The following is a 25023-nucleotide window of genomic DNA, read 5'->3' as shown; positions in this document are numbered from 1 at the left end:
ACACTAAAATCTTGACAGAAGTGTCTAAACCAGCTTTCTTCATAATTGTCAAAACTTGGAAGCCATCAAAATGCCCTTCGGTAGGTGAATGGATAAACTGTGGTGCATCCATACAAGGAAATTTTATTTAGTGCTAAAATGAAATGAGCAATCAGGCAGTGGAAAAACATGGAAGAATCTTAAACGTGTATCACTAACAATAAGAATTCAAATTTAAAAGCCTGTGTACTTAAGATCAGTGCTTGCTAGGGATTCAGAAGAAGGAATGAATAGATGGAACATAGGGAATTTTTAGGGCATTTAAACTTTTCTGTTTGATTCTGTAATGGTTGATACATGTCATTACGCATTTATCAAAACCCATAGAATCTACAAGACAAATAGTGAGCCCTGGTGTACACTATGGACTTTAGTTTATAAGAATGTATCAATATTAGTCCACCAGTAGCAAATGTGCTAAAGTAATGCAATGTTAATAATAGGAAAAACTGTGGGGTGGGAGAAGAGGGAGAAGGTATATGGGAACTCTATACTTTCTACTCAATTTTTCTGCAAATCTGCTCCAAAAAATAAAGTTTATTAATTAAAACACAAAAAGGAAACAAAAAAGATGTGTGTAAAGCATGTAATGCATTGGCAGGTATCCAGTAATGTGTTGCTCCTTGAAATGAATGAAGTAACTTCTCCCATGTCACAGATCCTGCAAGGAGTTCCCTCTGATTTTATTTCACCATATGGGTGGCCAGAGTGCAGCTCTGCCTCAAGGATTCCAGAAAAAATAACAAACTAAAAGGAGTGTTAAGAGGGTGTAATCCCCTTGGAGGAAGTTCTGAAACATGGAAGAAATCAGACCTTTAGGTACGACACACTTGCCTGCTAAGTCATTTTGTGCATAGTTATTGGTTTGTCATTTCTGACTTCTTCTGAGCACATATTATGTCTACACTAGGAACTTCACTGCTAAGCCTTCCAGCATGAAAAATTTCTTTGATCTTTGGTTCATTGTAGGGCTGTGTCATTTTGACTCATATCACTGGTTTCTGACTAGTAAAAATGGTGCTGATAAAAGTGACAAATTCTGCTTTCACTTGAAATGAACTGTTTTGTCACCCAGCAGAGGACAAGTTATGGAACTTATTAAAGACCATGGGGGAGGCCCCAATTTCAATATGACACATTCAATCCATAGTTCAACTGTTCCTCTCTCGAAACAGCCCAGAGACAAGACCAAGCAAATGTAAAAAATGATATCTAAATATCCTCAAAAGTGCTAAAGAACAGAAAAGAGTGCCATCAATAGGCTATACATTTTGAGAATTTCTGTAACTTTCAATTCTGTTGAGGAGCTCCCTGGGATCCAGTTGTCAAATGAGGTTCACACAAATCAGTTTCCCAGTGTTGGTCTCTGGGACTAATGTCAGGCATGCAGACAACCAGGAGGCTCAAACAAAGGCAAGAGCAGTTTGGGGCATCAGAGGAGGCTCTTCACATCCTCCCTTCCTCCTTTGGACACGCACCTCTGGACTACAATAGTAGATGAGGCCTCTAGGTGAGGTTTTCAGGATACTTCCCACAGCAGGAGGAGGATGTGAGTCATGGAACATCTCCAGATCATCTTACAGACAACTGTGTACCTATGAGACATTGTCTAGGAGCCAGGTCTCAGGTAATCTGTGTGTATTTACTCTAGGTTATCCCTTAGCTGTCTACTGGGAACATCCTGCTATGGGCATGCTGTAGATAAGTACTCTTTCCCCTTGCAAATGTTTACCCAGATTACAGTTGCCAAAGAGATTGGACTGGATGGTATGCTGTCTTCTATTCTTTCCCAAGGGCATCCCTCCCCCAGAGGGAAGAGTAGATCACAGGCCAGCTGACTCCCTCGTGGTGCCTTGGGACAGAAAAATACTGATCAGGGTTGATCTTCCAGAATAAGCCAACAGTGTCCTACTAACCCACTGAGGAAATGTGGGACAAAGACCAGCTTTTTAAATAGTGGACAGAAACACCTTCAAAATCATAGCAACAAGAATGTGCCTCAGCACGGTCACTCAAAAAGCAGAGATGGATATTGCTCTAGGCTTGCTTGTGTTCTCCTAAAATTCATATGTTGAATTGAATTTCATCACCCAAAGTGACGGCACTTGCAGATGGGCCTTTGGGAGCTAATTATGTTGAGATGAGGTTGTGAGGGTAGTGCCCTCATGATGAGGCTACAACCCTTATACAAAGAGTCACCAGAGAGCTTGCTTTCTCCCAATCTCCACCATGTGTGGACACAGGGAGAAGGCAGCCATCTGCAAACCAGAAAAAGCCCTTATTGGGGAACCAAATCAGCCTGTACCTTGATCTTTGACTTCCCTGCCTCCAGAACTGTGAGAAATGAAGTTCTATTGCTTAAACCAGCCAGCTTGTGGTTGTTTGTGATGGTAACTGAAGCTGACTAGCACAAATATGAATTTTCAACCTGCAAGCAGCTCTCATACCCACATTTCACTTTTCTTGCTACATAATGTGCGGATTTGTGGGGTGGCAGAAACATGAGCAGCACAGCCATATAGAGAAGGAAGAATACCTTGTGCAACCTCAGGCCACTATTATTAGATTCAGCTCAGAGGTTACATAGTCTAAATAGTCCCGTCTCCAAAGCAATGCCTGCTCTACTTCCCAACAATGACAACCTCTCTGATAGCTCCACAAATCACCAGCAGGGGCTGGACACATGAGAGCTTGTAAGACAGTGACCAGGGTGCAACACTAGGGTCTCTGAAAGCCCTGCATGTGGAGATGGGACTCTGGCCTAGTGGGTTGTTGAGAGGATGAGCACCCTGTGGGGACTGTGATGCCAGACTATGTAGAAGAGGAACCTGAGGTGGCCAGCAGCGAGAGGGGTTCTGATCAAACCCGACCTCTATATGCATTTACACAAGAAAAGAATCCCTCATCACTTTAGGAGAATCAACAACTTAGAAGAAGCAAGCTAGACTGATCAAATGGAAAGAAACTATCCAAAAATAGTAAAAAACAGTTATTACTCTCAGTGAGATTTATAGAGTGTGGCACCCAGATAACAAGAACAAGCAGCTATGAAGAATGAAAATAACTAGAATGTTGAAAGCAAGAAAGAATTCTTGTTATTCCAACTTGTGATTAGTAAAATTAGAAAAACCATGGAGTTTAATGAACTTTGCAGAAAAATGAAATAATGATTTAGGACAGTTTTTGGTAAACCTCAGCCTGTGAACGAAACTCAGGGGTACCTTTTGTATATCCCTTAAGTGTATGTGGATAAATGTAATATATTGGGCATGGTGTCCATTTGAAAGGAGCTCCAAAGTGAGAGAACAGAGGACACAGAAAGGAAGCAATAAAGCAAAAAATAAAAAAATAAAAAAAAGCCTACTAAAGAAATGTAGATGAGTTCATGTCAGAAGGGCTCATTTAAGGACCATTGGAATATATTGAAAGGAATCACATACATAGATATGTCATACATCAGGAGAATTTCAGAATTTTAAAATTAAAAGAAAATCCCACAAGTTTCTAATTCAAAAGAAAAAAATGTCACCAAGTAACATGAAAAAAGTCAGTATCTCCAGCCTTATCATCCTTAGCACCAAATGCCTTAGGGCAACAGATCAATACTCAAATTTCTAAAGAAAGCTGGATTTTAATCCTAAAATTTCATATCCATCCAAGTTATTATTCACTAGTGACATCAGAAGAAAATATTTTAGGATTAGCAAGAACTCAAAAACTATTAGCTGCCATTTACAATTTCTGAAATTAATTACTCAAGCAAGTACTCCAAAGAACTGATGGAAGAATTATGATAACATGTTCAAGAAAAGTGGAAAGTGATGTATACAAAACACACTGGTGGTCAATGAAGAAGTTGATAAGAGTAAATGATTTGGGGCATAACTGCTTAAAGGTGGCAGAGTGAAGACAGTGAGGAAAGCCCTTGGTGGCCATGTTTTCCTGCCCAGCAGGCTTGCTGCCATGTGTCTTCTCTGGGTTCCCTCATGGGGATGGGGGAAATTAGAGTGTTTCCAGGAGGTTCACCCTGGATTCTGACTGCTTTCTGTCTTTCTCGAGGAAATGGCCCATGTCTCACCTTCCATCCCGCTGTCGGCCGGTGCCATAAGAACAAAGAAAGCTGCTTTGCTAGTGTTTGGCTGCTTCTTGGAGTTTCCCGCTCATCTTTTTGTGGGATGAAGATGCCTACTGAGTGACAAAGACATTCTGCTGATAGCACATTATTAATAATTCCAACCATGACTCCTCTCAATAGATCTCCTGTCCACAACTTCCTTAATTATAACTTTTACTAGGTAAGGTTCTCAGAGAAAGCAAAAGGGAACAGTTTTCACTTGCACTGGTCAATGTCATGTTGGCAGAAGTGATTTATTATGAAAATTTCCAATGGAAATGTCCCCTGCTGTGCAATGCATCACCCCATGCTAGCATGAAACTCTGCAGTTAAAAAAAAAAATCTGTTGTAAGAGGTGGCCTGACTGCCTCCCCCTGGGTAAATGAGATGAATTGGTGCTTCAGTCATAAGACTGGGGTTTCGATTTGGAGTCAACAGTTTCCCATCAAGGGCTTGGTGTATGTCAGTCATTAGCTATATACATTTGCTTACATGAGCTTATTTAGGCTTCTAAAGAACTGCATGATGTAAATTTTACTACTTTCATTTTATCACTCAAACCATAAAGGCATGGCATGGGGAGTGTTACTCCCCTCCTTTACCTTCCCCCACTGTAATTTTCCCAGGACCACATACCTTCAAACACTGGTGAAGATAAGATTTAGATACTGGTCTGAATTCTATTCTAACATATGGATGTAGCCTTAGGCAGCAACATGGAATTTCTTTTCCCCAGATTCTTGTCAGGGAACATAATCTCAAAATCTTTGCCATGTATTTTCCACGTAGGGGTACATGTCCATATTCACAGATGATGGTCTGAAGACTCTCAGTTTGCCCATTCCTCTAGCTATCCCCATTTGACTGTTGGATTAAGTCAGACCACAAGGGGGTGGCATGCTTGGGAAATGGTGAACTGGGCCCTCTGTCAAACTAGACTGTCTTACTTGCATTTTTGGTTTGTGTCATCTGGTATCATTGTGTATAATTTACTTACTGAAAGGCATGGAACTTGCTGCCATATTTCCAGTTGGAAAACTGTGGAAGGTGTTGTTTGCTACATCACACAGGATTCCATTTATGAGTTTCCAGCAGGCAGTTGGAGGATTGGGTCTAGAAGCTCGCAGTGTGTAGAGATGGGGAAGAGTGCACTCAGAAATACTTGGGGTTGGGGTGTATCTTTACAATTGTTAAGGAACAGGAGGTGGTGCCAAGTGGAGTTGAGGTCTTGAAGAAAAGCGGATACTGGAGAGAAATCAGGGAACACAACCAGTCACAGATGAAAATATAAAGACTGGGCACTGAAATTGATGCAAGGTTGAAGTGATGACAAATGCATGGGTCTTTAAGTCTGAAAGCCTGAATTCAACTCAAGGGACTTGCATTTTCTGAGCATCGGTTTTCCTCGTATAATATGGGGATAGAACACCAACATACAGGATAGTTTTGAGGATTAAATGAGAGTATTCATGCAAAGTGCCTGAAATAATGATTATGACATAGCCAAAGCTAAAAAACATAAGGAAAAGAAATCATAGGCACTATCACACCCATGTGTCTGGGTACCAGAGCAGAAAATCTAAACGTATGCCTGCCTTTGAAGAGTCTCCTTCTACCTTTCTTTCTCTCTGGACTGGGGCACCTATATGGTCTGAAATGTAGTAGGGTCAGAAAATGGCTCTAGGTGCAGCAAGAAGGGCGGCAGGACCAACCACTCATACACACCATCTCTGCTTGTTGTTCCACTGCACCTTACTCGTTTCCCTCACATGAGGTCATTTCGGGAGAGCAACCACAGAACTCCACTGCTCATGTTCTGAAGTACACAAGCATGGGAGAAATGGCTGCATGGAGTAAAATACTGAAATTGGAAAAGAAATATTTGTCTTCCCATGAGAGGTAGCCCCTGGCACTGGTAACACACATTTAGTGTGTTTTCCTCCTCCAATTACTTCCTCTCCTTGGATTCTCTCTACTGTTTATGCTTTTCTTCTTACTTAATTCTTTTCTTCTCACTTAATTCTTCTTACTTCATAATCTGGTACAGGTACAATGACATTCATTTAAATAATTAAATTCCTCTTCTATGTTATAGTTTCCATTTACTGCCTCAGAAATCAGACTATACTAATTCATCACAGAAGGAAATGTAATTAATTGTTCCGATTTAATTTTAGTTATGAGAGATCTAGTGCTAAAATGAGACCTTACAGAACATAATGCTTGAGGAGAGAGAGTAAACGTTAATGTTCTCATTCCTATGTGTCTCAAAAGAACTTTGGTTTGATAGTTGCCTACTCTGTAACAAGAACTGTGTAGGGAATTTCACACACATGATCTCAATTTTTGGTCACAGCCTTTTGTGAAGCTGAAGCAGTTGTTATCATTTCCATTTTCTAGATGAGGAAACAGGATCACAAAAGTCAAATAATTAGAAAGTGGAGAAAGCAAGATTTGAAGATATATCTCTTTGATTTTAAAAGATGTTCATTTCTATTTATGATTGTCAAAAATAATATGAATACAAAAGCCTGTGATGTTATGAAAATTTTATGACAAATAACACATGTTTATGAATGATAGGATAACTGTAGGGCTCTGTGGGGTTGGCAAAAAATGAACAGTGTAACCTCTGCCATCCAGATAATATTTTTAATTGATAATGTTTATTCCACGTTTTAAGGAGAATACTAAGCTCAACAATAGGTTTTATGGAACTCCATAATCACTTTAGAGAATGAGGTGCTGCAATTTCAGGAACTTGGATCCTGATGTTAGCCTTAGGTGGGATAAGGGCTATGGGCCATCTCCAATGGAGGTGTGAAAAGGTGTGACCCATTCTGCCTGCGTGGGAGCAGTTTGCTGCATATGGATAAGTGTGTAAGGAGATCTGTGTATATGGATCTGAGTGTGAGGAGGTCTGTGTATATGGATCTGAGTGTAAGGAGGTCTGTGTATATTGATGTGTGTGTGAGGAGGTCTGTGTATATGGATGTGAGTGTGAGGAGGTCTGTGTATATGAATCTTGTGTGAGGAGGTCTGTGTACATGGATGTGAGTGTGAGGAGGTCTGTGTATATGGATGTGTGTGTGAGGAGGTCTGTGTATATGGATCTGAGTGAGGAGGTCTGTGTATATGGATCTGAGTGAGGAGGTCTGTGTATATGGATCTGAGTGAGGAGGTCTGTGTATATGGATCTGAGTGAGGAGGTCTGTGTACATGGATGTGAGTGTGAAGAGGTCTGTGTATATGGATGTGAGTGTGAGGAGGTCTGTGTATATGGATCTGAGTGTAAGGAGGTCTGTGTATATTGATGTGTGTGTGAGGAGGTCTGTGTATATGGATCTGAGTGTAAGGAGGTCTGTGTATATTGATGTGTGTGTGAGGAGGTGTACATGGATGTGAGTGTGAGGAGGTCTGTGTACATGGATGTAAGTGTGAGGAGGTCTGTGTACATGGATGTGTGTGTGAAGTCTGTGTATATAGATCGGAGTGTGAGGAGATCTGTGTATATGTGTTTATGTAGCTCTTTCTATATGGTTTTGTATGTCATAGGCAGCCCACTCTGGTGGTGAGAGGATCAGAGATTTTCAAAAGTAAAGCATCATCTACCTCAATGTGTGTCTTGCCTGAGAGGATCAAAATACAAGCTTTGAGAAAACTGGCTAGCAGTAAACGTAACAATTGCAACTTTTTATTACATACCAGGAGGCAGATCCCTACATCCCTTATTACTAATTTCCTCCGCAATGGATTTAGGGTAAGAGCATATTTAACTAGCTGGCATTCAAACTCAAGAATGTTTAACTTGAAACTTATGCTCTTTCCTTCTGCCCTGCTGAGTCAAGCACTTTGTCCTTGGGGTACCCGTCCAAATCCTGGAAGGGAGTTGAAGTTTACTTAGACAGAAGCAGCGGCCCTGCCCCACCAACAGGCTCCTACAGCAATTGTGCATGTCATGTTGGCTGACATGCATTAAGTAACTTCTGCATACAGGGAGCAGGTGGGTGAGGGAGGTGGGTGGGAGTTGTCCGCATCATAGACGGTCTTATGGATGGGGATGCACTATAGTTTTCCAAAGTGTTAAATACTAACTGCTGTTGATGCAAAGATAAGGCACTGGGTGCAAAGAAAAGATGAAAAGATTTAACCCTCTGGAAGCTGAGCGCTTCCTCTTGCTGGACAGACAGGAGACTTGGCCTCTCTGCAGGTGTCCTTAGCATATTGTCATTGGAAGCAAGGCTGGTGTGGAGCCCATTTGCAGCTCAGGCCCCTGGTAGGGCAGACCTGCAAGTAGTGGGGGCATTACAACTCCCACTGAGATGGCCTCAGATTGCTGGAGTGGACACTCAATACACTTAGTAAGTTTAAAAAAGATTCATTAAGCTCAGAGGAATGCTTGCTGTTGGGAAACCTGGAAGAGATGAGTGCACCTTGTTCGTGGCATCCCTTTTTCCACCCTCTGGGTGGGGCTCAAGTTCTCCTGGAGTGTCTCCTGCCCAGGCACTTCATCAGGCCTGCTCCTCCTTGGTTGTCTTCCTCACTTCTGTGCTCTCTATCTGAGCCTTTCTTCTGACTCTGGGTTCCAGCGCTTGTCCAATCTCTTCCATCTGTATCCCGCCTGCTGCCAGCAACTTTCTCTGCTGCTGGATTAATTCCCATTTCTATTGTCTCAGTGACCTCAGGCAGGCCTGCAATTCAGTGTGGTAAAGAGTTTGAGGGTTTTTTCTTTCTTTTTTTGGTTCTTCTGTGGGAACAAGAACATGCGTATGCACAAACAAATTATTTTTTACAAACTTACGGAATTAGAAAACAGCTGCAAGGATGATTCCAGGATTAGGAATAATCATATGCATTTGTTGGAGTAGAGAGGTCATCTTAATATGTGCAGGGTGCCTGACTGGGTGTCCAAAGCCAAGTGCTCATTATGGTCCTGTCCTACGGCCTTGGGGACTCTGAGAGCACTCACCCGCTCTCTGCCTTGGCTGCTTTTCTTCAGAGCCAGGCGAGCCTGTGGGTTTATCCCCAGCAGTCCTGGGAGCTCAAGTACTATCTCACCCTTTTCTTTTTTTGAGAGTTGTATTTCTTTTAGTTATCTTTTCTGGTGTCTTGCTCTTCCCAAACCCTCTGAACTCTGTCCTTGGGTCACTGCCAAAGAGATTGTCAGAACAAGATGCCCAGTTCCCTTTTTTGGAGGTGCTGCCCAAGTACACTTGAGTCTTTTCTTTCCTGAACTACCATGACTTTCAAATGGATTCAGTCCAAAGTTAGCATGTGATGAAGACATATTTGCAGGCCACAGTTTTTTACCTGGTCAGTTAACAAGGCTGAGAGCTCAATCTATAGCCTTTTAACAAATTATCAAGCAGAAAGCACAGGGGGTTTGCTGTAATTGGGTTTGGATTATGAGTCCATGCTGCTGACTCATGATCCAGAAGCAGAGGCTGCAGGAGCCCCCTTTCACATGCTGTCTTTCCCTGACTCCACAGCAGCCCAGCCTGCCAAGTGAGGCTGCACACCTAGGGCAGCTAGTCCTGGCTTCCCTGTTTCTGTCTTAGCTGTTTTTGACAAGTTTTCTTCCCTTGCACATGTCTTCTAGAGCTGCGCTGTCTGTGCTGTGTGGTATGGTCTATTAACCCCCCGACCCCCATTGCCAGCCTACACTCAGGACCAACTACACTCTTTTTTCCTCTAAAACTAATTTATTTCCTTCTCTCCTGTTCAAGGAAGCTGCAAGCTCTTATCGTAACTGAAATCTTATTGAATTCACAGTAAAAGTGCTAGGGTGTAAAGTTACTCTCCAATATGAAAAGCAGTGAGGCACATAGACGTCAAGGAGCTCTATAACATTTTAAAAAATGAATCCTAATCAGTTTGTGGTAGGGGACAAAACAAAAATAGAAAACTTATTTTTAGGAACTCAATTATCTTCCTCCAAAAATTCATGTGCTGAAGTCTGAACTCCAAAGTGACAGTGTGTGGAGATAAGGCCTTTAGAGTGGTAATTTAGGTTACATGAGGTCATAAGGTGGGGCCTTAATCTAATAGGACTGTTGTCGTTCCGAGAGAAAGAGCCATCACGGGTGTGCATGCATGGAGGAAAAGCCGTGTGAGGACACAGAGAGTGGACGGCATCTGCAAGCCGAGGAGAGAGGCGTCGTGAGAAGCCAACACTGCCCACCCCCGGGTCTTGGATCTCCAGTGTCTAGAACTGTCAGAAATAAATTTCTGCTGTTTAAAACACTCAGTCTGTGGTATTTTCTAAAGGCAGTCTGTGAAAACTAATACAGAAATCAACTTCTAGAAGGATTTTTGGGAAGGATATGGACCCTGAGTAGGCCAGGGAAACAACTTAACATTAGGGGTTACTAAGAGATGTTTTCTGACACATGGTAGACCCTAAGTATTTGAGGGATAGATGGGAGGATGGGCATTTGGATGGAGGAATGAATTACTTGGACATTGATTGTCCTAACAAGAAGAGGAATGTCTCCAAGGATCATGCAAGGCACTCTCCCAAATAAAAGTGTGGGGCACATTTCTAATTAGCACAGTACCTGACCCATTAATGAGAATCAATAAAGTTGGGCTTAATCTGAACTGAATCTTTTTTAATCCTTGGATGTATGTATGTGTTCTTGTAATTTTCAAAGACCAGCACTGGCTCTGGCTTACCAAAATAAAATTAAACAAGTCTGAGTCACCTGACCATTCCCCATGGGTTTTCTTCAGGATGTTTTTTCAAGGAAAACTCTTCAACTGAAAGAAGTAGGTTACATTTCATGAGCTTTAAGTGAGCGCTAAAGTCAGTCAGAGTAAAGGCCCTCTAAGACTAATCCAGGAAGCTGTAGGCACTTGGGCAGAAATCACACTTCCAGTGTGGGAAGCTGTGGCAGTCAGCAGCATGTGTGAAGCAAACCATGGGGGACATGGGGAAACTGATGCAGGTCTCGGCAGAAAGTGCCTCTGACTGTGCATCTGGGGATGGAGAAAGTGCGTGTGGAGGGATCTGGCAGAAGAAGTCCTGGACTTCAATCCTCAACCTTTACTTGTCTCTTAGCAGATTTTTCTCCTTGAGAGGAGTATTAAAACCCCATCATGAAACCCCCAAATTGGAATTAACATAAAATAATCCTCTGGCATGTGTCCATTTATGTTTTCTGCATTGGTGTTAGGAAAGCTGAAATGACATATTCCCACTTGTATTGCTTTGGGAAGAGTGACAGAATTGAAATAAACTACCACTATTTAACCTTTAAAATGAGGCAATTTGTAACAGGTGCAGGGAGGGAGGAAAGAACATGGACTTTGGAGGCAGAGCTGTGCTCCAGTGCTAAAGGCCAGTGTGGCTTGTTCCAACACCTTCAGGGAAGTTGCCAAATCACCCCAAGCCTCAATTTTTACATCTGCAAAAATGGAAACATGACCTTGTTTCCAGTAACATAGTAAAATGAGCTACTAGAAAATATCTCCTGTTCACAATACATAAATATGCTGGATAAAATCTAATGACGAAACCAAAACTAAAATCCATGGCTGGGTTCAAGAGAAAGAAAGAGAAGTTGAGGTGCCAGAAATAAAGTCCTTTAAAACCAGACTTGAGAGTTGAAGACCTAGTGCTGCTGAATTATGAGGGGCCAGGAGTAGGAAGAGAATGTGGAATATATAGGAATAGGGGCTTGAGCTTCCAGCCTTGTAGCAGGAAAGTGAGATGCATTAAAAAACTGGGTGCCCACCCATGGCTGCAGTAGGGAGATATGTCTACAATGACCCCAAGTGTACCTGGTGGGGATTAAAATTAAAGTAAGAAAATAGGAATTTTAGATACAGACACACACACACGTACACCAATCCTGGAAAATCAAAAAGTCACAACAAAACAGTATTCTATATTATTAAACTTATACAAACATGCAGTAAAGGAACAAAATATCCAAAAAGTAAATACACCCCTTCAGGTAACTCTAGAAAGGGTGAATAAGTTGGGTGATGAAACTCATCTGTGTATGTAACATTTTATTTTTTCAAAGGAAAAAAAAGGAAGTAAAGAAAGAAGAAATGGATGAAAGGAGAAAGGAAGAAAAGGAATGATCTAAAGTAAATACAGTAAAATGCTAATATTTTAAAAATCTAGGTTGTATGAGCAGGAATTTTTAAAAATTATTTTTAGTGTTTTTTCTATAAGTAAAAATATCTTATATTAAAAGACAAAAAGAGATGAAACTACCTATTTTTTGAAAATACCGATTTTTGTAATGATTGTGATTATGTGTTTTATATGTAATACACATCATGTAATGAGATATATGTATATCACAGTGGATATTAATATTACATATATACTTAGAAGATACATATCATTTACACCAAGTATATCAGTGTATAAAAAGTACAGTTGTTTGATCCTATAATTATTTCCATAAAGGTTAATGATTTTTACCCAAATTTATCTCTTTCTTTCAAGGATTCAAACTACTGCAACTTTTGTAAGTTCTTAAAAAGACACCAGAAATGAACTAGACAGGATTTGCAAGCTTTGGTAAGTCCTCCAGTGTGGGGCAGGACCACACTGGTCACCAAAAAATAGCAGCTCTGGGCTGGATGCCTGGGCCTGAAACCCAGCTCCACCGCCTGTTAGCTGTATGGCTTCTGGCAAGTCCCTTCACCTCCCCACACTTTAGTTTTGCATGTGTAAAGTAGCTGTGTGATGGTATTTACCTCAAAGATTGTTATAAAGATTAAATTAATATATTAAACTTGGAATATGGCCTGGCACATAGTAAATACTATCTATATATTATTGGTAATTTTAATTTTATTTATTATCATCATTATTATTATTATTTGAGGCAGGGTCTTGCTCTGTTGCCCAGGCTGGAGTAGAATGGTACAATCACAGCTCACTGCAGCCAAGTCCTCCCAGGCTCAAGTGTTCCTCCCATCTCAACCTCCCAAGTAGCTGGGACCACAGGTGTGTGCCATTACAGTGGGCCAATTTTTGTATTTTTTGTAGAGATGGGGTTTTGCCATGTGGCCCAGGTTGGTCTCAAACTCCTAGGCCCAAGTGATCCTCCCACCTCAGCCTCTCAAAGTGCTAGGATTACAGGCATGAGTCACTGCACCCGGCTGGTAATTTTAAAATAATAATTAAAAAAATCCACAAAGTGAATTTATTTTCACAAATTTAGAGAGATATTCACATATTACTTGTGTTGGTCAGTCAGTGGCTACTGATGCATTAGATAGTATTTAATGGATAAAGAGTGTTGTCCTCCAGCACTTTGGGAGGCCGAGGCGGGTGGATCATGAGGGCAGGAGATCGAGACCATCCTGGCTAACAGGGTGAAACCCTGTCTTTACTAAAAATACAAAAAAAAAAAAAAAAAAAATTAGCCGGGCGTGGTGGCGAGCGCCTGTAGTCCCAGCTACTTGGAGCTACTCGGGAGGCTGAGGCAGGAGAATGGCGTGAACCTGGGAGGCGGAGTTTGCAGTAAGCTGAGATGGCGCCACTGCATTCCAGCCCGGGCGACAGAGCGTGACTCAGTCTCAAAAACAAAACAAAACAAAACAAAAAAACAGTGTTGTCCAAAAGAACACCAGAATGGCTAAAGAGTAGAAAGGAAAGTTTTCCTGGTGATAACTGTTTGCAAACGAGGAAGAGATAGTTCCCCACACATGCCAAAGTTGCTCTCTTCAAGGAGGGAAAGGGCAGTTGGCTTTTATGCCTCACAGGGCCCATATCACGCAATAGAGTCTTAGATATTCCATGGTCTTTAGGGAAAAGCCTAATTTATGAGGGGAGCTGAGCACATATGCAATGAGTAAACTTGTATGTAACATACATCTCAGGTTCAATTTCTGATGGGGTTTTAGCTTTAAAATAAAGTGGAATTTGGCTGTTTGCATCAAAAGATGGACCATAGGACACAAAGACAGTTTGTGCACAATCTCTATAATCAGGCTGAAACTGGCTTAAGACTGCAGCTGCCTGTCAGGAAAGGGTGTTTGTCAGGCTGGTCCTCTGTCCATTCGCAGTTGTTGTGGTCTGGACTGTAATTCAGCGTTAAGACAGGTTTGATCATTCATCCGATAGCTCCTATTGTTAGGGAGTTTAGCAAGCATGTGGTTTTTCTTGTAGCCATAGGAATTTAGGGAGTTGTCATGTCAGTCAATTCCTGAACCCTCAACCTATTGGTATAGGTAATGTTGCTTCTTTAACCTTGCAGTCCCTCTTAGTTGATAAAGGGGCATTTATTTTGGTCTCTGAAATCACAAGAGAAGCACCCCCACAAACAGCTCCAATGCTTCTTCCAGCCTTGCTCCTCCTGAATTCTCATGTTTTCCGCTGGGAGCTGGGTCTGCTGAGCTGCCAACCTACTGCCATGGTGCAATTTACCATCTGTGTCAGCTCATCATGTCAGGTTAAGGTGGAAACGAATAGTAATACCTACTCTCTTTGTTGTTAAAAATAGGGAAATCGTTCCTTCCTGGAGGTTAAATAAGACCAAGTAGTGAAGCAGTCAGCACATTGCAGAGTGGTACACACATGGCAGGGTCTGGTGTTTGAATCACCACCTCTTTGTCTGGAGACCTTGTCCTTTTATTTTCCTTGCCTGCTTTTTATCTCATCTTTCCAATAAAGGAAATGAAGGGTGTGATGTTCCCCTTCCTGTGTCCATGTGATCTCATTGTTCAATTCCCACCTATGGGGACTGTTGTGGGGTTGGGGGAGAGGGGAGGGATAGCACTGGGAGATATACCTAATGCTAGATGATGAGTTAGTGGGTGCAGCACACCAGCATGGCACATGTATACGTATGTAACTAACCTGCACAATGTGCACATGTACCCTAAAACTTAAAGTATAATAATAAATAATAAAAAAAAGGAAATGAAGGGAAATAACATGAGAAGACAAGAAAAGAGATGAAAACAAAAAAGGAAAAGAGAAGAAGAGACACGACTCAGTGGTGTTTTCCAGAATGGGCTGCAAGGCCAGAGATGTGCTGGTGGGTTTGAGCAGTATTAGTAGGCAGCTGGCTCAGAACATGGTCCAGTGACAACATTCACATGTTGCTAAAGCGCCTCCTTAGGAGAAAGCAGTTACTTTCTGGCTTGTATTTTGCTTGCATTGTGTGGGGTCTACCAGATGAGAGGTGGACACCATGAGCTCTGCTTCCACAGCCCCCAAGTCTGTTCTCTGAATTCCTGTTAATCAAAGACTCAAAAATATCACTCTGAAGGTCAGATTCTTCTTAGCCTGCATGAGGAGCCTACTATATCTTAGCTAAGCCCTAGATCCAATAATGTACAAAAGCAATTAAATCACATGAAGACCTTTGAATGGTTCTCATCCTATTTGGAGAAACGGAAAAGTACATGGTGACCTTAGTACAGAGTGGGGCTGCAAGCATTCTTTGAAAGTACCCGGAGGAGGGTCACACTCTCTGGAGGTGTGGGAGTTCCAGCCCAAATCATAGGCAGAAAGCCTGACATTTTACAAATGCACTGAGTCACTCCATAATGTTCTGTGAACTTTCTTTTTGAATTTTCTGGATTGGCTCTCTACAGTTCCTAAATTAACAACCTACAAGCTAGCTTTCTCATTCCCCTTTTGCTGAAGGCATCCAGTCTCATTATGTCTATTTATAACAACATAAAATCCTTCTGTGAATGAGACTAATAATATAAAATGTATCAAAGTCATGTCCAAGGACTGCAGGGCATATTAATTTGCTTCCATGGGTTTTAACTTGGCAGTTCCCATTAACATTAATGGGATTATTAGGTTAAAATGCAACATAATGAACAAAGAATAGTTATTAGAACAGGCCCAAACAATTCATGTAAGAAACAAAAATTCCATAATAATGCAGATTACATGTACATATTAAAATAGCATTATGATATCATGGAAGAGAACTTTTGTTATTCAAGAATGTGTTCACAAAGTTGGAATGCACGCTGGATCCTAACTGGTCACCAAGCCCTGTGATTATAATAATGTGAGCCTCCTACCCTTTGTGGTGGTTATTGCTAAGGGGAAACTCTTTCAGTCCCAAGGAGAGCTCATTAACAATAACATCTGTTATTCATTACTACCAAAATGAAAGCTTTGTTTTCAGAAGATGAAACTCCAAGCAGAATGATGCTAAAATAGGTAAAATTTGTCTGCAAACTAAATTATTTCCAGACAAATCAATCTCTGACAAAAATTATCCTGGCAATATATCAATAAAGATTACTCGTGCAGTTAGAAGCAATGCAAAAATAGCTTATAAAAATGTGCTTCTCCCTGAGTGCCTACCTTATTTTTTTTTTAAATTGGAACTGCAAAATTAGAGTCCAGAATAATTGAAATATATATAAATATATCTATTCACACACATGTGTACATATACACATACACTCATATATATACACATAAATATACACACACATACATATATATAAAGTATTTTTCTATCTATCTGTATTAGTTTATTAAGGTGGTCATGAGAAACTGCCACAGACTGGGTGGCATAAATAATACAAATTCATTTTCTTACAATTCCAGAGGCTGGAAGTTCAAGATCAAAATGTTGACAGGTTTGGTTCTCCTGAGGCCTCTCTTTGGCTTACAAATGGTACTTCTCACTCGGTCATGTGGCCTTTCATCTGTGTGTGCTCATTCCTGAGGTCTCTTCTTCTTACAAGGACACTAGTCCTATTGGTTTAGGGCCCACACGAATGACCTCATTTTAACTTACTCGCCTCTTTAAAGACCCTATCTCCAGATACAAACACATCCTGAGGTGGTGCAGGTTAGTACGTCTGCTTGTAAATTTTGGGTGGGAGCACAATCAGTCTGTAACCAACTATCTGATTTCTCTCTCTTCTCTCTCTCTCTCTCTGTCTCTCTCTCTCCCCCTTTCATTTGCCTAGTTTTCAAACCTGTTGTTCTTAAACCTGGAGTGCTATAAAATTGATAGTTTTTTAAAAATAAAATTAATATATATTTGAAAACTGCTGACTGCATTTTCATCCTGACCCGTCTTGCTTCCAACAATGGAAACCAGTCACTTTCCCATCTGTAAGGCAGAGTTTCCAATTTCTACTCTGGGATTATTGTGAGTATTTAATAATTTAATGAAAACACCTAATTCTGGTCCACAGATAGTCATCCATGCTTGCCAGTTTCTTTACTTTTATATGTACTGTTCATTTAGATTAAAGCAAAGGGAAAACAATTCCACTGATTGTCAAATACAACTTTAAATTTACATTGTATGGGAAAATTTTCCAGATGACTGAAAGAGCCAGTTTACATTCAGCAACAGTTACAGACACTCTTAAAAATGAAGGAATAATTTGTGCAGACCATAGGAAAATTGGTGATAATCTGACAAAACCATAACAAAATCTTGTTTGTAACAACATATTTTACTCCATTATAGAAACCACATATACAAGCCACTGTTGGAAAGAGTTTGTCTTGCTATAATCAGGGTTGTATTTAATTCAAGCCACTCATTTATACATGCATCACCTGACATATTTTGCCTTCAAAGTAAAAATAAAGCAATGAGAAAACCGTCTACTTTTATCCACATGTAAGCTTTAAATCTAGAAAGATAGCATAGTGACTCTAGAGGTGACAGTGCAGTTGGTGAAAGAGCCAGACATCCAGGGTACAAGTCTTGACTTTTCAATTTACTGGTGTAGTGACATTGAGCAAGTTTACTTCTCTGTGTTTCGATTTCTTCATGCATTCGAAGAAAGAACATTCAACTTATGCATATGCAAACGCTTAGACAATAGGTCGTATTGCACATGCTCTACTTACTGTGAAGTCTAGTTCAAGGAAAAAGAACCTAAATGCTGCTGAGTAATGCTTGGTCTATTTCTTTTAAGTAACATTTTAAATCATCATCACCTAATCATTTGTTTCTTTTCAAAATTTGTTTTATAATATATTAAAAGTAACGATTTATATTCATTTCAGAAATTATAGATTTTACCAAAAATATTGGAACTAGAGAAATTCCTCATAAATTCCATAACTCAAAGATAATAACTGTTAACATCCTTGCCAATCTTCTTGTACATGTAGTCGCACATGCCAAAGCATATTTTAAATAAATAGAAGTATTCAATATATATTAGGTTATCTACTCATTTTGCATGTTCAAGGTTATTTGTACTAATACAATCATTATAATATGTGTTCTTTATGAGTTAAAGGTTGATATACTGTATTGGCTTTATTTTTAAAAAGAAATGTACAATTTTATTCTAATAATAAAATGTTCAGTGACAAATATTCATTGAGCATTAGTATATGTTAGGAGCTGAAGATAAAACACACAAATAAACATGAATGAGATATGAAGCCATGAGGGAGCAGAGAGGGAGATGACTTATGAGCTGGAAGATGGCTTTCAGGAACTCAATAGGACTCCTCTAGGCAAATGGTGGGTGGAATTGCAGGAATGGAAGAGGAGAATGGATTGCGGGGAATAGAGCCCAAAGGCAAAGGAAACAGCAAGGAGTGCTCTGGCCACCATGGAGCCCAGTGTTGGTGGCTGGAGCTGAGACTGCCGTGGTCTCCTGGATCAGAAAAGATCCCCAAACCACTGTGTGAGGAGCCTGGATGTCATGTGAGGTCCCAGGGGGCAGCTATGACACAAGTCAGGGCAGTCAAATTAAAGAAAGTTTCAAGTATTTTATTTTATTTTCAAATTTGCAAAAGTGTATATATTTATTGTGTACAACATGATGCTTTACTATCTCATATATATATACATATATATACATATATACATATATACACATATATACATATATATGTATATATATATGTGTATATGTATATATATGTGTGTATATATATACATATATATGTGTGTGTATATATATATATATGAATGGCTGAATCAAGCTAGTTAAGCATTACCCCACAGTTATTTTTGTGGTAAGAACACTTGAAATCTACTATTTTCACATTTTTTTAAGAGTACAATATGGTATGTTGTTGTTAACTTAAGTAACCATGTTGTACAATAGATCTCATGAACTTATTCTTCCTATCTAGCTGAAATTTTGTATCATTTGACCAATGTCTTTCCAATCATCCCTCCCCATTGCCCCAGCCCCTGGTCACCATCATTTTACTCTCCACTTATATAGTTCACCTTTTCAAGATTCCATATGCGAGTGAAATCATGTAGCATTTTTCTTTCTATGACTGGCTTATTTCACTTAACATAATGTCCTTCAAGTTCATCCATGTTGTAGCAAATGATAAGATTTCATTCTTTTTTATGGTCAACCAGTCTTTCATTGTCCACATATACCATGTTTTCTTTATCCATTCCTCCAATGATGGACACTTAGATTGAGTCCATCTCTTGACTGTTTGTGTCCTCACAAAATTAATATGTTGAAATCCTGCTACTCAATGGTTTTAGGACGTAGAGATTTTGGGAAGTAACTAGGTCATGAGGACTCTGCCCTTCCGAATAGGATTAGTGCCCGTATAAAAGAGGGTGAAGAGAGCATCTTACCTCTCTCAACATGTAAGGACAAAAGAGGAGAAGGTGCTATCTATAAGGAACCAAGCACTTGCCAGACAGTCAATCTGCTGATGCCTTGATCTTAGACTTCCCAGCCTCCAGAACTGTGAGAAGTAAATTTCTTTTGTTTATAAGTCACCTGATTAAAGGTATTTTTGTCATAGTATCTCAGAATAGACTAATACACAAGTACATAGAAATAGAACTGATTTTTGTATATTGATTTTGGATCCTTTAGGCTTATTGAATATATCCATTTGTTCTAATGATTTTTTAGTGGATTTCTTAGGATTTTCCATATACAAGAAAATAGAGATAGTAGCAAATAGAGATGGTTTTACTTCTTCTGTTCCTCTCTAGTTGCCTTTTATTTCTTTTTCTTTCCTGATTGCCTTTGCTATACTCTCCAATACAGTTTTAAGTAGAAATGGTGAGAGTGGACATTCCTTTCTTGTTCTTGATCTTACAGTTCCAGTCTTAGAATTGAGTTATTTACCATTAAGTATGGTGTTACTTGGGGATGTTTGTATATGTCCCCTATCAGGTTAAGGAAGCTCACAACTATTCCTAGTTTATTTAATTTAATTTTTTTTTTTGCTATGAAAGAGTATTGGATTGATCTGTGCTTTTTCTGCATATACTGAGATGCTTATGGTTTTTGCTTTTTTATTATATTGATATGGGTTATTGCATTAATTGGTTTTTGGATATTAAACCAACTTTGCATTCCTGTGATAAATCTCACTTATTCATGGTGTGGAATCCTTTTTATATGTCAATAGATTTGGTTTGTAAGTATTTTATAAAGGTTATATACATAAGGGATATCACCCTCTAGTTTTCTCTTCTTTCAATGTCTTTTTCTGGTTTTACTATCAAGGCAATACTGATCTCACAGAATGTGATAGCACTTTTCATACTCTTTTATTATTTGGGAGCCTTGAGAATAATTGATATTAATTCTTTAAATGTTAGTTAAAATTCATCAGTAAAGCCATGTGACCCTAGGCTTATTTGTGGGTAGCTTTTTCATTACTCATTTAAACACTACTTGTTATAGGCCTATAGAAATTTTCAAATTCTCTTTGAATTAGGTTAAGCAGTTTGTGTCCTCCTAGGTTTTTTTTTTTTTTGAGATGGAGTTTTGCTCTTGTCACCCAGGCTGGAGTGCAATGGCGCAGTCTTGGCTCACTATAGCCTCTGTCTCCCGGATTCAAGTGATTCTTCTGCCTCAGCCTCAGGAAGCTGGGAATACAGGTGCCCACCACCATACCCAGATAATTTTTGTATTTTCAGTAGAGACGGGGTTTCACCATGTTGTTCAGGCTGGTCTCAAACTCCTGACCTTAGGTGATCCACCCACCTTGGCCTCCCAAAGTGCTGGGATTACAGACGTGAGCCAACATGCCCAGCCCTATGTATTTTTCTATTTCATCTAATTTATCTAATTAGATAAAAATTAATTAATTAATCTAATTAAAGAAATACAGTTAAAAGTGAGCAGAAGACTTCTATTTCATCGAATTTATCTAATTTAATGGTGCACAATTCTTCATAATATTTCTTTATTCCTTGAAGTTTTGTAGTATTGTCCACCATTTCATATCTGATTATATTAACTTGAGTCTTTTCTCTTTTTCCTGGTTAACCTAACTAAAGGTTGGCAATTTTGTTGATCTTAACAAAAAAATAACTTTTGGTTTTACTTATTTTCTCTATATTTTTACGTCCATGTATCATTAATTTACGTGCTATTATTTTCTTCCTTCTGCATACTTTATAGTGAGTTAGTTTGCGTTTCTATTTCCAGTGCCTTAATGTAGAAGTTTAGGTTGTTGGTTTAAGAACTTTTTTCTTTTCTAAAGTATAGACATTAAAAGCTATGCCATTATTTTCATTCATTTCAAAATTTTCTATTTTGTGCCATGGCTATTGAAGTCTCCTGCTCACTTTTAACTGTATTTCTTTGTTTTTTTTTTGGTTCTTGTATTCACATTGACTCTCCTGACTGGAAACCACTGCCTTATGAATGAGCCAGATGACACTGGGACCCCAGGATTCTCAGCACTCCATGTCTGAGGCAGTCTACACCTAGTAGTGGCAACTGGATGGAAGAAGGAATTCATGATACCTTGGCTGAAATTGCCTAGAATGTAGCCTCTGCTACAAGTAGCTGGGGGACAGGATGAGACATACTGATGTGCTACTCCTCTTGGGAAGATATCTTAGCCCTTGACTTGCTGCTGGGCGAAATGGGAGCCACCAGTTTTTGGCTACACCAGTCTGGAGTGAAGTTTCTTTTACATTGAGCTGGGAAGACAAGAAAGGAAGGATATTATAACTTAAATGCCATAGACTTTCATATTCTTATTCAATTTTAGTAGACTTACATGGATTTATTAGATTTTCTATCATGTTCCAGAAATACAAATTAGCTGCCTTCTTAAAATTTTTCACAAGTTTCACTGGGTAGTTGGTCTTCCCAGATCCTTATGTTGCCATGCTGGATGTGGAATTCCCCATGGTTCCTTTCAAAGTTATTTTGTCCTTATTTCCTTCTAAAGTAACTCTGCTAAAGATTGGCATAAATTTTTCATCTTCACTTGCATTTGACATAGATGGCTTTGACATGGACATGAGAGCCATTGGATTGAGATGTTCACTGTAGCCTTTATCACCAAGTGAACTTGGTTCATTTGACTGGGGTATTTGTTATCTATTGTTAGGTACAAAAATATCACAGTCCTAGTGGCTTAAAATGACACACACTCATTACAGTTTCTGAGTGTCAGCTGTCAAAGCCTGACTTAGCTGGATCCTTTAATTAATTATCTCTCATAAGACTATAAGCAATATGTTGATCAAGAAACTGATTTCATCTCAAAGCTCAACTGGTGAGTCACTTCTGAGCTCATGCAGTGTTGACTGCTGATAGTTCCTTGTCAGTTGTAAGCCTAAGGACTTGAGTGTCTTCTTGGCTGTTGGCTGGGGCCACCCCATTGTTCCTTATGATTTTCTTTATGATTAGGTCACCTCCCTAGGGAAGCTTGCAACGTAGCAGCTTGTGTCATCAAAACTGGCAAGGGATAAGAAAATCTATTAGCAAGACAGGTTACCATATTATGCAAAGTAGCCATGGAATGACATCCACCTTTGCCAGATTCTACTGCTGAGAAGTGAGTCACAGGGTCCCACCCACACTCAGAAGGAGAGCACTAAAGAGGAGTATGAATTTAAAGAGTTAGAGATTTAGGGGTCAATCTTAGGGCTGGTCTGCCACAGTTGGGAAGGGGTCTCTTTCTGCCTTGATCCGTGGCTGGGCCTCTGCCAAAGAGGGTAACACTTCCACAGAAAGGAGCCTGCAAAGAGCCTATTTTAAGTCTTTGGGTTTTCCCCCCAGACATTTCTTCTTCCTGGAATTCTGGGCATTAATGTATTTTAGTTACTTTTATACCATTAACAGCCTTCTTTCTCTGGCTCCTTAATGTGTTTTTCTTTGCTGTCTCTCATGTGTGTAGGTTTTTGCTGGAGATCTGCCTTATCCCTCTGTCATTCCCAACTACAGTAAATCCCTCAAGGATTTTATTCTCTGATAGTTACACTTTAAATCCATGAAGAGAGACTCTCAACCTACATTGTTTTACTCACTTTCTCTCATCTCCTCATTTGTATGCCCAATCACCTGGCTGGAAATACCTGGTTATTTTTAAGGCTTTTTAAAATGTAGTTTTTTCAAAAAATGAACACAGATACCTGCAGAAGCATATATTTCCATTTCCCCAAAAAGAAAACTTACAGTTTATGAACACCCTGCACCCCGTGAGCTAAGTACTTTCTACACTCCCTTCTCATGGCATCATGTGTGTGTATGTGTGTGTGTATACTCCCAAAGATTTGTGATGAACATATATTCTTATATGTCATTTTTCTTTAGAAACTTTTGCTGTCTCTTATCTGATCACAGAGTGATTCCATTTTCTTGGATAGCAACTAAAGCCCCTCACACTATTTAGAATCTACTTTTGGCAAATCGACACCCAATCCCTTCCTCTACTTTTTCAATTCACTCGCTGATTATCCTAATCAGCGCACGGTTTCATCAGCACACCAGACTGTTTATGCCTTTATAATAACACTCATGCAATATTACTGCCTATTGTATTGTCTGATAAGGATCCTATTAATTAGAAATACATCATGAAACAGGAAAAAATAAAAATTGTATGTATTTCTATAAACACATTTGAAAGAACAATAATAATGTGAGTATGCGTGTAATCACTACTAAGATTTAATAATAAGACTTTGTAACTACCAGGCATACAACCTGTATATGTTCTTCCCCAATTGTATCTTCCCACCCTCTCTCTTAAGCTATTTTGACATTTCAATAGCACTCCCTTGCTTTTTGTAAATATAATTTTATAACCTATACATGGATATTTAAAGAATGGGATATTTGATTTTACCTTGTTTCGCAATTCGTATGAATAGAGTCATATTATAAGTATTCTTCTATTACTTGCAGTTTTTGCTGAAAATTATATTTCTAAGATTCAGCTATTTTGGTGCCTTTGGCTGTATTACTAATCTTTTTATTACTTTGTAATATTCCATTTTACAGTATGCCACAATTTATTTATCTAATCTACTGTTGGTGGAGATTTAAATTGTTTTCAGATTTTGGCTGCTACAAATGATGCTGTTTTATATATTCTTATACAGGTCTTGTAGCTCACATATGCAAGAGTTTCTTTAAAATCTGTACCTAGGTTTGAAATTTCTTTAGTTAAGAACATGTGAGGGTTGGTTTTTGCCAAAATGAGTTGCACGATTGCTGTGGTTTGAGTGTTTGTCTCCTCTAAAACTCATGTTGAATTTTAATTGCCATTGTAACAATATTAAGAGGTAGGAGTTTTAGAGGTGATTAGGTCATGAGAGCTGCTCTCATTGTTGGATTAATGTTGTTACTGTGAGAGTGGTTCTGTTACAGTATAAGTGGGTTTCTTATAAAAGGAGGAGTGCGGTCCCCTTTCTCTCTCCCTCTTACTTTTTCTTTGCCCTTCTGCCATGAGATGACACAACAAAAAAAGCCCTCACCAGATGCTGGGCCCATGTCTTGGACTTCCCAGACTCTAGAAGTATGAGCCAATAAATTTATCTCCATTATAAATTATGCAGTCTCAGGTATTCTGTGATAGCAGCACAAAACATAGTAAGATAATTTACACACTTATCTGCTCTGTATGGAATTGCCATAGCTACACATTCTAATGCTTTTTCATACAAGATGTCTGTGATAGTTCATTTTATATG

The sequence above is a fragment of the Pan paniscus genome, chromosome 6 (assembly GCF_029289425.2).
Source record: "Pan paniscus chromosome 6, NHGRI_mPanPan1-v2.0_pri, whole genome shotgun sequence".
Taxonomy (NCBI): domain Eukaryota; kingdom Metazoa; phylum Chordata; class Mammalia; order Primates; family Hominidae; genus Pan; species Pan paniscus.
This window is presented reverse-complemented; position numbering follows the sequence as displayed.